The sequence below is a fragment of the Sciurus carolinensis genome, chromosome 9, assembly GCF_902686445.1.
Source record: "Sciurus carolinensis chromosome 9, mSciCar1.2, whole genome shotgun sequence".
Lineage (NCBI taxonomy): Eukaryota > Metazoa > Chordata > Mammalia > Rodentia > Sciuridae > Sciurus > Sciurus carolinensis.
In genome coordinates this window covers 51,250,554-51,264,584 of record NC_062221.1, presented here as the reverse complement: position 1 = coordinate 51,264,584, position 14,031 = coordinate 51,250,554, and positions in this window count along the sequence as shown.

The following is a 14,031-nucleotide window of genomic DNA, read 5'->3' as shown; positions in this document are numbered from 1 at the left end:
GGATAGGACTGAAGCTTCTTTAACTCCTGAAGAGCAGATTCCTTTCAAATGAAAGAACTCCCTCTGGAACAGGCTAGCCTGTATATTTGAGCGTGTTTTTTCTGGTACTAGAAATTGAACCCTGTTGTGCTCCACCACTGAGTTCTATCCCCAGTCCTTTTAAAAACTTTTTATATCAAGACATAGTCTTGCTAAATTGCCTAGGATGTCCTTGAATTTGTGATCACCCTATGCCTTAGTCTCCCAAGTAGCTAGAGTTACAGACATATGCCTCTATGCCTTGCTTAATCTGTAGATTTTCAAGGATTTTGATAGAGTGGAGTTCAATTTCATGGTGTAGTTTTAAAAAAAATTATTTTGCAACAAATTGCCACAAAAGTATCACTCACACTGTGAGTCAGGAGTCTGGGTGTGGCTTAGCTTGATCCTATGGTCCAAGTCTTACAGGGCAGCACCCCGTGTTGGCTTGCCTATGTTCCTCTCTGGAGCTCAGGGTTTCCTTCCAAGCTCACTAGTTGGCAGAATTCAGGCCACTATGGTTGTAGACCTGAAGTCACCATTTTCTTGTTGACTGTGAGCCTGGGGCTATTTCAGCTCCTAAAAGCAGTTCCTTGAACTTGCCAGTTTCATGCTGAAGGAAGTGTGACTTCCAGGTCAGGCTTTCCGGACAGTTCACTGCTCACAGCAATGGTGACAGATGATCAATATTGCATAGGTTCCCTTGCCCCGGTTCCACAAGGTCATGTGAGGGCTGGATAGACGCATGCCTGGTGCACGCAGGGAATGGCATCACAGGTAAAGAATTCTAAGCTGAGGGAAACTGGATCTCCCATGGTGCCAAGTAGCATGCCTGCTTTTGCCCCCAAGGGAGATACAATCTCCATCTTCCAAGACAGTTTACCATATAAACCTTTCTGAAAAGACAGTTCAAAACAAAGGCAGTCAGTGCCTCTGTTCAAAAGACATGGAGAATTCTCTCTCGAAAATGACTATCATTCAATTTTTGACACCATCCAGCAGAGTCAGTTTGACGCGGCGGACAAAAGAGTAGCGAGGCTCTTGAATTCAGAACGGTTTATTGATGAATCAGGAAACCTGGGAACTGGAACCTCGAACCCAGGACCTGGAACTTCGAACTTCGGCACTCGAGGAGAGCCGGCTTATATCCCCCCCAGGAGGTGAATGGTAGGGCTGACGCCAATTATGCAAAGATTAGACGAGGAGCTAGCTGCCCAATCACGGTAAAGGTCAAAAGGAGCAGGCACATCAGGAGCACTCGGGAACACCTGTGCACGCGTTGTGTGCATGGACTTAATTGGATACAGCCAATGACAAATCACCTGGGTGTGCTTATGTTAATCTCCTCACCGCCCATGTGATCAAAGCAACCTCTGGCTGGCTGCCAGGCGCCATCCCGGCGTTGTCCACACGGCATAACCCCCAACATCTCCCCCTTCCTTATATGAAATGAAAAGGAAGCTGGCAGGGATTGTGTCTGTCTTAGGTCCCAGGAATCAACATCCTGTCCTTACCCGTCATCAAAGGATACCAAAGCCAGGTTAGCCCTTCTGTCTTAGGTTGGTATAGCGTTTTCCTGTGGTTACCTGTCTTTGACTACCGATCCAGCATACTAAGCCACACACTGGGAGATTGTCCCGCTTCAAGGGCAGCCATGTCCTATTTTATGATCACATTATGAGCCTGTTGACTGGCTTTGAGGTGTTTGTAGATGTAGAATAGAATCAACACAAGCACACCCAAGTTTATTAGTGTGGGACTTAATCCCCCAAATTTGGTGCCAAATTGTGTTAGTTTATCTAATGCTCCCGTGATAAGCCCTCCTGGTTTGACCTCCACCTTAGTGGCGTTCATGGCGAGGATCTGCCGTCGAAGCCTTGTTACCAGCTTGTCGAATCCATCCGTCCATTGTTGTGCGATCTGGGAAAATAACTGTCTAGAGAAGTTCTCATTAGAAGTCACAAAAAGGAAAGGGAGAGTTAGGCACACAGGAGTATATGAAAAAGTAATTGTTTCACTCTCTACATATTTCAGTATTAACTCCATTAACCTTTTGATCAGTGCACTTTCCTTTACTTATAGGCCCTCCTTTTACGAAAGTCAGGGGGCTTATATCCATACATGCCTTAGGCCCGCATAAGGACCAAATGGATATTATTAATAGGTTTGGGCATGTAACCGGTGACATTTGTATTGGAGTTGTTTTCTTTATTTAAGGTAATATCTGCCAAAGTACGATCCATCAACTGTACACAAGGTGTGCCACTGCCAAAGGCGAGGCATAATGCATTCTCTAGTGATAAATTCAGGGCAAACTTGGAGTCCAATGGTGGTGTGTACCTAAGGGTAGCTTGCTTAGTAGATTCATTAGTGGAAAAAGAACTGAGGAAAGCCTGCACCACCTTGAGAGACTGGAACCAGTCAAGGCAATACCCTGTTGTCCAGAACTGTTCACCCTGGACGAAACTCACCACCATCATCAGTAGCAGCAGGATACCCAGAGGGCTCGGCTGCATCTTGATGAACCGTCTTAACTGCTCGGACTAGCCTTTCTGGAATCCAAATTGGCGTTTTTTCTTCCTGTGGGAATGCACACACATGCCCTCTTCCCCAAATCAAGACCGGGGAAGGTCCTTTCCATTCTCCTGTTACAACATCTTTCCATAAAGCTTGTGGCTTTATGTCAGTGTCAACTGCAGCATGTCGATCTGCTGCTGATTTTCCTGATTTATCCAAATTCAAAAAAATTAAGGTAAAAAGGGTTATGGATAATCTGTTCTTAGGTGGATATGACTCCCCTATTCCCCCTTTCTGTTTTATTAATAAGGTCTTAATAGTTAGATGAGCTCTTTCTATAATTCCTTGTTCCTGGGGGTTATAAGGAATACCTGTGACATGATATATACCAAATGTAGAACAAAACTGTTTAAAGGTTAAGGATGTATAGCCTGGACCATTGTCTGTTTTTGTTGTTTTTGGAACACCCAGAATAGAAAAGGTATATAGGCAGTGATTTATAATATCTTTTGTTTTTTCACAATAATAGATATAACTAATAATATATAACTCATAATAGATATAACTAAGCCTATATTACTTATAATCATAGCCACCATAGGAAGTCCTACAGGAGTGTTTTGGCAACAAGGACCTATTTACTGGGTCCATCTTCCCTATAGCTGAAAGATAACTCTAGCGAGTTATCCAGAATTAGTGGGAAAGTTAATAGAAAAGGCAATAACTAATGCTATAGGAATTTTTGGCATTGTTCCAAAAAAAAAATTATCACTCCTTATAAACGAAACTATAACTGAGCTCACACAAGAATCAGAAGTATGGACTTCCATTATATGTAATTATAATCCAAATTTTAATAACTAAATATAGTTATATAATAAATATAACTAAATATAACTTAGTTATATTTATTATGAGGCCATAATAAATCCTGAATAAGTATCTATGGACACATGCATGTATCTAATCTTTCCAAATTCTGGGATATGAGTAACGTCCATTTGCCATATATGGTTGGCTTGTAATCCTCTAGGGTTAACACCATTTTGAGGTACTGGGAGATAAGTGACACAATGTTGACAATTTTTGACAATAGTTCTAGCTTGTTCCTTAGTTAATCTAAAACGTTTTTGAAGAGTGTTAGTGTTAACATGGAAGTTTTTATGAAAATTTTCTGCTTCTAAGAACGTGGAAAAAATATGTTCGTCTCTAGTAGCTAAGTCTGCTAAAGCGTTACCCATACTGAGAGGTCCTGGTAACCCGGTATGAGCCCTAATATGTCCAAAAAATGGTTCCTTACGGTCCCAAATTAACTTTTGAATTGTAGATAATGAGGAATGAATGGTAGATGCTGAGGATATTTTTGGTACAATTTCTATGATATTTAGAGCATTGACTATATATTTGCTGTCAGAGAATAGATTAAATGGCTGATTTGGGAACATTTGGAAAATTTGACAAACAGCTAGAAGCTCTATCTTCTGGGCAGACTGTGAAGGATAAAGAAAAGTAAATGTCTGTGTTGGTGTGACTATAGCAGCTGTTCCATTACTGGACGCATCAAAAAAGCAAGTTATAACATTTGGTATGGGATCTTTTCTGGTGACCTTAGGAAATATGAATGGGTATCTGATGAACATTTGGATCATTGGGTCCCTGGGGTAGTGGTTATTAAAATTTGGATTATAATTACATATAATGGAAGTCCATACTTCTGATTCTTGTGTGAGCTCAGTTATAGTTTCGTTTATAAGGAGTGATAATTTTTTTTTGGAACAATGCCAAAAATTCCTATAGCATTAGTTATTGCCTTTTCTATTAACTTTCCCACTAATTCTGGATAACTCGCTAGAGTTATCTTTCAACTATAGGGAAGATGGACCCAGTAAATAGATCCTTGTTGCCAAAACACTCCTGTAGGACTTCCTATGGTGGCTATGATTATCAGTAATATAGGCTTAGTTATATCTACCCGATCTAAATGTGCCTTAGTAATGGCATCTTCTACCTTACACAATGCTTTTCTAGCTTCTGTGATAATTTCCTGGGGTGAGGCGGGATCACCACTTCCCTTAAGAATATCAAATAATGGTCCAAGGTCTTCAGTTGTTAATTTTAAATATGGTCTTATCCAGTTTATATCTCCCGAAAGTTTCTGGAAATCGTTTAATGTTTTCAATCTATCTATCCTAAAGGTAACCTTTTGAGGTTGTATTAAGGTTTTGTCAATAATGGCACCAAGGTAGGTAATGGGGCAAGAACTCTAATTTATCCTCTGCTATCTCTAATCCGAATCGAAGAAGATTTTTGACCAGCCCATCATATACTCTGAAAAGTTTGTCTTGATCAGGATGAGCTAATAAGACATCATCCATATAATGATAGATCTTTAGGTCTTTATCAGATTTTCTAATAGGCTGTAAAGCTTTGTCTACATAGACCGGACACATAGTGGGGCTATTGGCCATGCCTTGCGGCAATACCGTCCATTCATATCTTTGATCAGGTCCTTCGTGGTTAGTAGCTGGTACAGTAAAAACAAATCTACAGGTATCTTCCTTATGAAGTAGTATAGAAAAGAAGCAATCCTTTATGTCTAAAACTATAATTCTCCAATCCTTCGGAATAGCAGACAATTGAGGGAGGCTGGACTGAGCTGCTCCCATTATTACCATTTGATTATTAATTGCTCTAAGATCTGGGAGGAGTCACCACTTTCCTGATTTCTTTTTAATTATAAAGATAGGTGTATTGAAAGGAGACATAGAAGGTTGTAGATGGCCTAAGGCCAGTTGTTGTCTTACTAACTCCCTGGCTGCTTGTAACTTTTGAACATTGAGGGGCCACTGAGGTATCCAAACAGCCTTTTGTGATTTCCATGTAATTTTTATTGGCTCAGTGGCCCCCTCTGAAAACCCAGTCCCTCTTTATTACTCCTCCTCACAACTTGGACGGGTCCAGTTATTCCCTGTGAATGTGCTCCCAGTCCCCTTCCAGGTATGAATCCCTGGTTCACCATGATATTACAAGCTATTGGGTTAATATGCGTATGTTCATTAGTCAACTTGATCTGTAATTGTCTTAATATGTCTCTCCCCCATAAATTAACAGGTAAATCTCTTAAGACATAGGGTTGGAAAGTACCGTAATTTCCTTCTGTATCTGTTCATTTCAATAACTGTGCACTCCGGGGTGGATTTGAGGCAACCCCCAAACCTCGTAAGGTCTGGTCAGCCTTTTGAAGAGGCCAATCTTTTGGCCATTGGGTCAATGTTATGATACTAAGATCAGCTCCAGTGTCTAATAACCCATTAAATTCCTTGTCATTTATTCTTATAGTATACATGGGGCGAGTGTTTAGATCTAAGGCAAGCATGGTCATAGGTTCCCCTGTGGATCCAAACCCCAATTTATTTTTTTATTTTTATTTTTATTTTTCAGTTTTAAGGTCACAATATGTATACATTCTTTTTTTTTTATTGTATACAAATGGGATACATGTTGTTTCTCTATTTGTACATAGAGTCAAGGCATACCATTTGTGTAATCATACGTTTACATAGGGCAATGATGTTTATTTATTTATTTTTTTCCTTCCCCCCCACCCTTCCCACCCCTCTTTTCCCTCTATACAGTCCTTCTTTCCTTCATTCTTGCCGCTCTCCTTAGCCTTAACCCTAAACCTAACCCTAAACCTAATGCTAACCCCTCCCACCCCCCATTATATGTCCTCATCCGCTTATCAGCGAGATCATTCGTCCTTTAGTTTTTTGAGATTGGCTTATCTCACTTAGCATGATGTTCTCCAATTTCGTCCATTTGCCTACAAATGCCATAATTTTATCATTCTTCATTGCGGAGTAATATTCTATTGTATATATATGCCACAGTTTCTTTATCCATTCATCAACTGAAGGGCATCTAGGTTGGTTCCACAATCTGGCCATGGTGAATTGAGCAGCAATGAACATTGATGTGGCTGTATCTCTGTAGTATGCTGATTTTAAGTCCTTTGGGTATAGGCCAAGGAGTGGGATAGCTGGGTCAAATGGTGTTTCCATTCCAAGCTTTCTGAGGAATCTCCACACTGCTTTCCAGAGTGGCTGCACTAATTTGCAACCCCACCAGCAATGTATGAGTGTTCCTTTTTCACCACATCCTCGCCAACACCTATTGTTGCTTGTATTCTTGATAATCGCCATTCTAATTGGGGTGAGATGAAATCTTAGGGTAGTTTTGATTTGCATTTCCCTTATTACTAGGGATGTTGAACATTTTTTCATATATCTGTTGATTACTTGTACATCTTCTTCTGTGAAGTGTCTGTTCATTTCCTTAGCCCATTTGTTGATTGGATTATTTGTATTCTTCGTGTAGAGTTTTTTGAGTTCTTTATAGATTCTGGAAATTAGCGCTCTATCTGAGGTATGGTTGGCAAAGATATTCTCCCACTCTGTAGGCTCTCTCTTCACATTTCTGATAGTTTCCTTTGCTGAGAGAAAGCTATTTAGTTTGAATCTATCCCAGTTGTTGATTCTTGCTTTTATTTCTTGTGCTATGGGAGTCCTGTTAAGGAAATCTGATCCTAAGCCAACAAGTTGAAGATTTGGACCTACTTTTTCTTCTATAAGATGCAGGGTCTCTGGTCTGATTCCGAGGTCCTTGATCCATTTTGAGTTGAGTTTTGTGTAGGGTGAGAGATAGGGGTTTAATTTCATTCTATTGCATATGGTGTTCCAGTTTTCCCAGCACCATTTGTTGAAGAGGCTATCTTTTCTCCATTGCATATTTTTGGAACCTTTGTCTAGTATGAGAAAATTGTATTTATTTGGGTTTGTGTCCATGTCCTCTATTCTGTACCATTGATCTACCTGTCTATTTTGGTACCAATACCATGCCGTTTTTGTTGCTTTGTAGTAGAGTTGAAGATCTGGTATTGCAATACCCCCTGCTTCGCTCTTGCTACTGAGGATTGCTTTAGCTATTCTAGGTTTTTTATTCTTCCAGATGAATTTCATAATTGCTTGCTCTATTTCTGCAAGGTGCATCATTGGGATTTTAATTGGAATTGCATTGAATCTGTATAGCACTTTAGGTAGTATGGCCATTTTGACAATATTAATTCTGCCTATCCAGGAACATGGGAGATCTTTCCATCTTCTAAGGTTTTCTTGAATTTCTTTCTTTAGTGTTCTGTAGTTCTCATTGTAGAGGTCTTTCACCTCTTTTGTGAGATTGATTCCCAAGTATTTTATTTTTTTCGAGGCTATTGTGAATGGGGTAGTTTTCCTAATTTCTCTTTCTGAAGATTCATCACTTATGTATAAAAATGCATTGGATTTATGAGCATTGATCTTGTAACCTGCTACTTTACTGAATTCACTTATGAGTTCTAAAAGTTTTCTGGTGGAATTTCCAGGTTCCTCTAAATATATAATCATGTCATCAGCAAACAGGGATAGTTTGAGTTCTTCTTTTCCTATTCATATCCCTTTAATTTCTTTGGTTTGTCTGATTGCTCTGGCTAGAGTCTCAAGGACGATGTTGAATAGAAGTGGTGAAAGAGGGCATCCCTGCCTTGTTCCAGTTTTTAGGGGGAACGCTTTCAGTTTTTCACCATTTAGAATGATATTAGCCATGGGCTTAGCGTAGATTGCCTTTATAATGTTAAGGAATGTTCCCACTACCCCAATTTTTTCTAGTGTTTTGAGCATGAAGGGATGCTGTATTTTATCAAATGCTTTTTCTGCATCTATTGAAATAATCATGTGATTCTTAACTTTAAGTCTGTTGATATGGTGAATGACATTTATTGATTTCCGAATGTTGAACCAACCTTGCATCCCTGGGATAAAACCCACTTGATCGTGGTGCACTATCTTTTTAATATATATTTGTATGCGATTTGCTAAAATTTTGTTGAGAATTTTTGCGTCAATGTTCATTAAGGATATTGGTCTGAAATTTTCTTTCCTCGATGTGTCTCTGTCTGGTTTAGATATCAGGGTGATATTGGCTTCATAGAATGAGTTTGGGAGGGTTCCCTTCTCTTCTATTTCATGGAATAGTTTGAGGAGTATTGGAATGAGCTCTTCTTTAAAGGTTTTGTAGAACTCGGCTGAGAACCCATCTGGTCCTGGACTTTTCTTTGTTGGTAGGCTTTTGATGACCTCTTCTATTTCATTGCTTGAAATTGGTTTATTTAAGTTGTGTATGTCCTCCTTGTTCAGTTTAGGTAATTCATATGTCTCTAGAAATTTGTTGATGTCTTCAAGGTTTTCTGTTTTGTTGGAGTATAGATTTTCGAAATAGCTTCTAATTATGTTTTGTATTTCACTCGTGTCTGTTGTGATGTTTCCTTGTTCATTTCGAATTTTAATAATTTGAGTTTTCTCCCTCTTTGTTAGTGTGGCTAAGGGTTTATCAATTTTATTTATTTTTTCAAAGAACCAACTATTTATTTTGTTAATTTTTCCAATTGTTTCTTTTGTTTCAATTTCGTTGATTTCGGCTCTGATTTTAACTATTTCCTGTCTTCTACTACTTTTGGTATTGGTCTGCTCTTCTTTTTCTAGCGCTTTGAGCTGTAGTGTTAAGTTGTTTATTTGTTGATTTCTACTTCTTTTTTTGAATGCGCCCCATGAAATAAATCTTCCTCTAAGTACTGCTTTCATAGTGTCCCAGAGATTTTGATATGATGTGTCTTTGTTCTCATTTACCTCTAAGAATTTTTTTATTTCCCTCCTGATGTCTTCTGTTATCCATTCATCATATAATAGTGTATTATTTAGTCTCCAGGTATTGGAGAAGTTTCTGTTTTAGTTCTGTCATTTATTTCTAATTTCAATCCATTATGATCTGATAGAGTACAAGGTAGTATCTCTATCTTCTTGTATTTGCTAACAGTAGCTTTGTGGCATAAAATATGGTCTATTTTAGAGAAGGATCCATGTGCTGCTGAGAAGAAAGTGTATTCGTTCTTTGTTGGATGGTATATTCTATATATGTCCGTTAAGTCTAAATTGTTGATTGTGTTGTTGAGATCTATAATTTCTTTATTCAATTTTTGTTTGGACGATCTATCCAGTGGTGAGAGAAGTGTGTTAAAATCGCCTAGTATTATTGTGTTGTGGTCTATTTGATTTCTGGAATTGAGAAGGATTTGTTTGACGTACGTGGATGAGCCAATGTTCGGGGCATCGATATTTATGATTGTTATGTCTTGCTGATTTATGCTTCCCTTAAGCAGCATGTAATGTCCTTCTTTATCCCTTCTGACTAGTTTTGGCTTGAAGTCCACATTATCTGAAATGAGGATGGATACTCCAGCTTTTTTGCTGTGTCCGTGTGCATGGTATGTTTTTCCCCATCCTTTCACCTTTAGTCTATGGGTGTCTCTTTCTATGAGGTGAGTCTCTTGCAGGCAGCATATTGTTGGATTTTTCTTTTTAATCCAATCTGCCATTCTGTGTCTTTTGATTGATGAATTCAGGCCATTAACATTCAGGGTTATTATTGTGATATGATTTGTATTCCCAGCCAATTGACTCATATTTGTTTTTGACATGATTTAGTTTCTCCTTTATTTGGCTATTCCTTTAGGCTAGCGCCTCCTGTTGCTGATTTGCATTGTTGTTTTTCATCTCTTCCTCATGGAATATTTTGCTGAGAATGTTCTGTAATGCTGGCTTTCTTTTTGTAAATTCCTTTAGCTTTTGTTTATCATGGAAGGATCTTATTTCATCGTCAAATTTGAAGGTAAGTTTTGCTGGGTATAAGATTCTTGGTTGGCATCCGTTTTCTTTCAGGGCTTGGTATATGTTGTTCCAGGCCCTTCTAGCTTTTAGGGTCTGGATTGAAAAATCTCTGATATTCTTATTGGTTTCCCTCTGAATGTAATTTGATTCTTTTCTCTTGCGGCCTTTAAAATTCTGTCTTTATTTTGTATGTTAGGTATTTTCATAGTAATGTACCTTGGTGTGGGTCAGTTGTAATTTTGTATGTTTGGAGTTCTATAAGCCTCTTGTACTTGGTTTTCCATTTCATTCTTCAGATTTGGGAAATTTTCTGTTATTATTTCATTGAATAGATTGTTCATTCCTTTGGTTTGTTTCTCTAAGCCTTCCTCAATCCCAATAATTCTCATATTTGGCCTTTTCATGATATCCCATAATTCTTGTAGATTCTGTTCATGATTTCTTACCATCTTTTCTGTTTGGCCAACTTTGTTTAAGATTAAATAATTTGTCTTCAATGTCTGAGATTCTGTCTTCCAGGTGTTCTATCCTATTGGTTATGCTTTCTATGGAGTTTTTAACTTTGTTTATTGTTTCCTTCATTTCAAGTATTTCAGTTTGTTTTTTTTCAGTATCTCTAACTCTTTATTGAAATGATCTCTTGCTTCCCGTATTTGGTCTTTTAACTGTTGATTGGTGCGATCATTTAATGCCTGCATTTGCTCTTTCATCTCCTCCTTCAATGCCTGCATTTGCTCTTTCATCTCCTCATTAGCTTCCCTGATCGTTTTAATTACGTACATTCTGAACTCCCTTTCTGACATTTCTTCTGCTGTGCTGTCATTGGGTTTTATTGATGTAGTATCTAGGTTTGTTTGGGACATTTTCTTCCCTTGTTTTCTCATATTGGTCAGCTGTCAGTGGGACCCTGAGATATTGCAGTTTTCCGCTACTGGCTTATAGTGTCCCGGTAGATTTCCAGTGTATCACCTCCCAGCCTTCAGTAGCCTGATGTCTTGGAGGAATCTGATAAAGCAGCTCATCCGAAGAAAACTGCCCCTAGCCCCCTACTCGTTCCACGGTTTGGAGCTGGCTCTGTGCAGAAAGGCTCTCACTGTGGGCCTGCACCGTGCAGCTGGCCGTGTGGGAGGAGCCCACTGCCGGAGTGTGGAAGGCTACCTTGGGAAGACTCTAGCTGCCCTGCCCGGCTCCGATAAGCCACCTCTATCTGGGTCTGCCACCCGGGCCGAGCTTTACCCAGTGGGCAGACTCACCTGTGGCTCTATTTCAGTCCGAGTCTCTCAATGCCTCCCCTTCTTAACTCCTGGGTTCTGGAGCGACTGGGGGTGCAGTCTCTAGGCCGCCATCTTGGATTGCCCCGTGAAGAGAGCCTGCGGCCGGAGTGGGCAGAGCCGCCTGAAGAGGTCTCTGGCTGCCCTGCCCTGATCCCAGAGGCTGCTTGCGGATCAAAGCTCTCTGTTGGTTCGGGGGCTTGTGGCTGGTTCTATGTAGAAAACCTCTCACTGGGCGGTCTGGTCTGAGAAGCTAGCCTTGAAAGGCACCTCCCACTGCAGGGGTCCAGGCTACTTGGGGAGGTCTCTGGCTGCCCTATCCTGGTCCCTGAAGCTGCTTGCGTGCCAGAGTATGCTGTGCTGCGCTGGCTCCAGGACTTGGAGCTTGTTCTGGTCAGAAAGGCTCTCACTAGCGGGCCCACTCCGGGAACCTGGAGAAGCTGGCTGTGTGGGCGGGGCCCACCGCCAGAGTGCGCAGGACTGCCTGTGGAAGACTCTAGCTGCCCTGCCCGGCTCCGATAAGCCACCTCTATCTGGGCCTGCCACCCGGGCCGAGCTTTACCCAGTGGGCAGACTCCACCTGTGGCTCTATTTCAGTCCGAGTCTCTCAATGCCTCCCCTTCTTAACTCCTGGGTTCTGAAGCGACTGGGGGTGCAGTCACCCTCTAGGCCGCCATCTTGGATCACCCCCCAATTTATTTTTATTCTTTTTTGCTAAATATTTGTCATGTTCACTGGGTATCACCAGCATTTGTGCTATTTTATCCCCCTGATTTATAACAGAAATACCTTTTGGGGAACTGACCATTATTTTTCTCTCTCCCTCATAATCTGGATCAATTATTCCCGGTGTTCTATGGAGTCCTCTTAGGGCAGCAGAACTGCACCCTAATAGTAAACCTACTGTTCCCGATTTAAGAGGTCCATAGATACCCATAGGTATTCTGGTGTTATATGGAGTCCTCTTAGGGCAGCAGAACTGCGCCCTAATAGTAAACCTACTGTTCCTGATTTAAGAGGTTCATAGATACCCATAGGTATTAATTGAACCCCCATTTCTGGAGTTAGTACTACTCTGGCAGCAGCACAGAGGTCCAATCCTGCGCTTCCTGTTGTATGTCTGATGAGGGAATTAATGGATAATAGGTTCAAGGAATTACTCTGTTGGAATCCGCTGCTGGCTGTCCTTCCTTCAGGGCTCCAAATATTTGTGGGGCCCGAGCCCGAGGGCCCCTCATCTCGTTTTTTGGGGAGTGGTTTTCCTTTAATGTCAATTACAAATTTACATTCACTTGCCCAATGTTTTCCTTTTTTACATCTTGGACATACTCCGGGTATTATTTTGTATGTACTATGACTTGGGTTTGGACAGTCCCTTTTAAAATGTCCTGGCTGTCCACATGAAAAACAGCTTTTGGGTTTGGCCCTCATAGCTTGAGCTACTCCTTGAGTGACAGCAGCTGCTAGTACTTGACCCTGTATAGCTGACTCATTAATATATAAAAAATATTATATTTTTAAATAGGTATTGAGATCCTTATTTTTCCATGGCCTAATTGCTTCCCTGCACCATTATTAGCTTGTTCATATGCTAACTGTTTTATTAAAGGCATTGCTTGTTCTAAATCCCCAAACACTCTGCCTGCTGTTTGTAACAGACGGTCTACAAACTCTGCATATGGTTCATTTGAGCCCTGTATAACCTTGGATAATTGCCCTTGCAAGTCCCCATGACCTTGTAATGTTTTCCACGCTCTAACAGTGGCAGTAGCTATCTGAAGATAGACCACTGGATCATACATAATTTGTTGCTGTTGTTCAGTGTATGGTCCTTGTCCCAGCAACATATCCAGGTTTCGTTGATGGAAAACTGCGGCTACGTTTCTACGAGCCATCTCTGCACAGAGCTCTTGATTAGTTACTTTCCACATTAAATATTGTCCATCATGCAAAACTGCTTGACACATACTCGCCCAATCACTAGGAGTCAGATTAAGTGTTGCGATGGATTCCACCATACTCACGGTAAACGGAGCTTGGGGCCCATAAGTAGCAACTGCCTCTTTAAGATTTTTTACTGTTTTAAATTCTAGGGCCTTATGAAACTGCTGCCCCTGACCGTCTGCCAAGACTGGGCAGGACAGTCTTAATGGGCCTTCCACAGGGTCCCAGTGATCCCTGGTATCACTTGGGACTCCACCACAACAAGGCCAACAAGAATGCCCACAAAATGTTGGGTCCTCCCACCTTTTATCATAAGGGAGAGCTGGGGGGGTAATTATCTCATGATCTTTCCTGCTTTTAGCAACTCTGCAATGTTAACTCACCTATTTTCTAGTTCCTCCCCAGTATCTCCATCCTCCTCAGAACCTCCTTCCTGTTTTTGGCTACTCCAGCTAACTTCCTCCTCAATCTCTTCTAGCACTTCTTCTCCTTCTTATAATATATTTTTTATGCCTCCTTTTTGA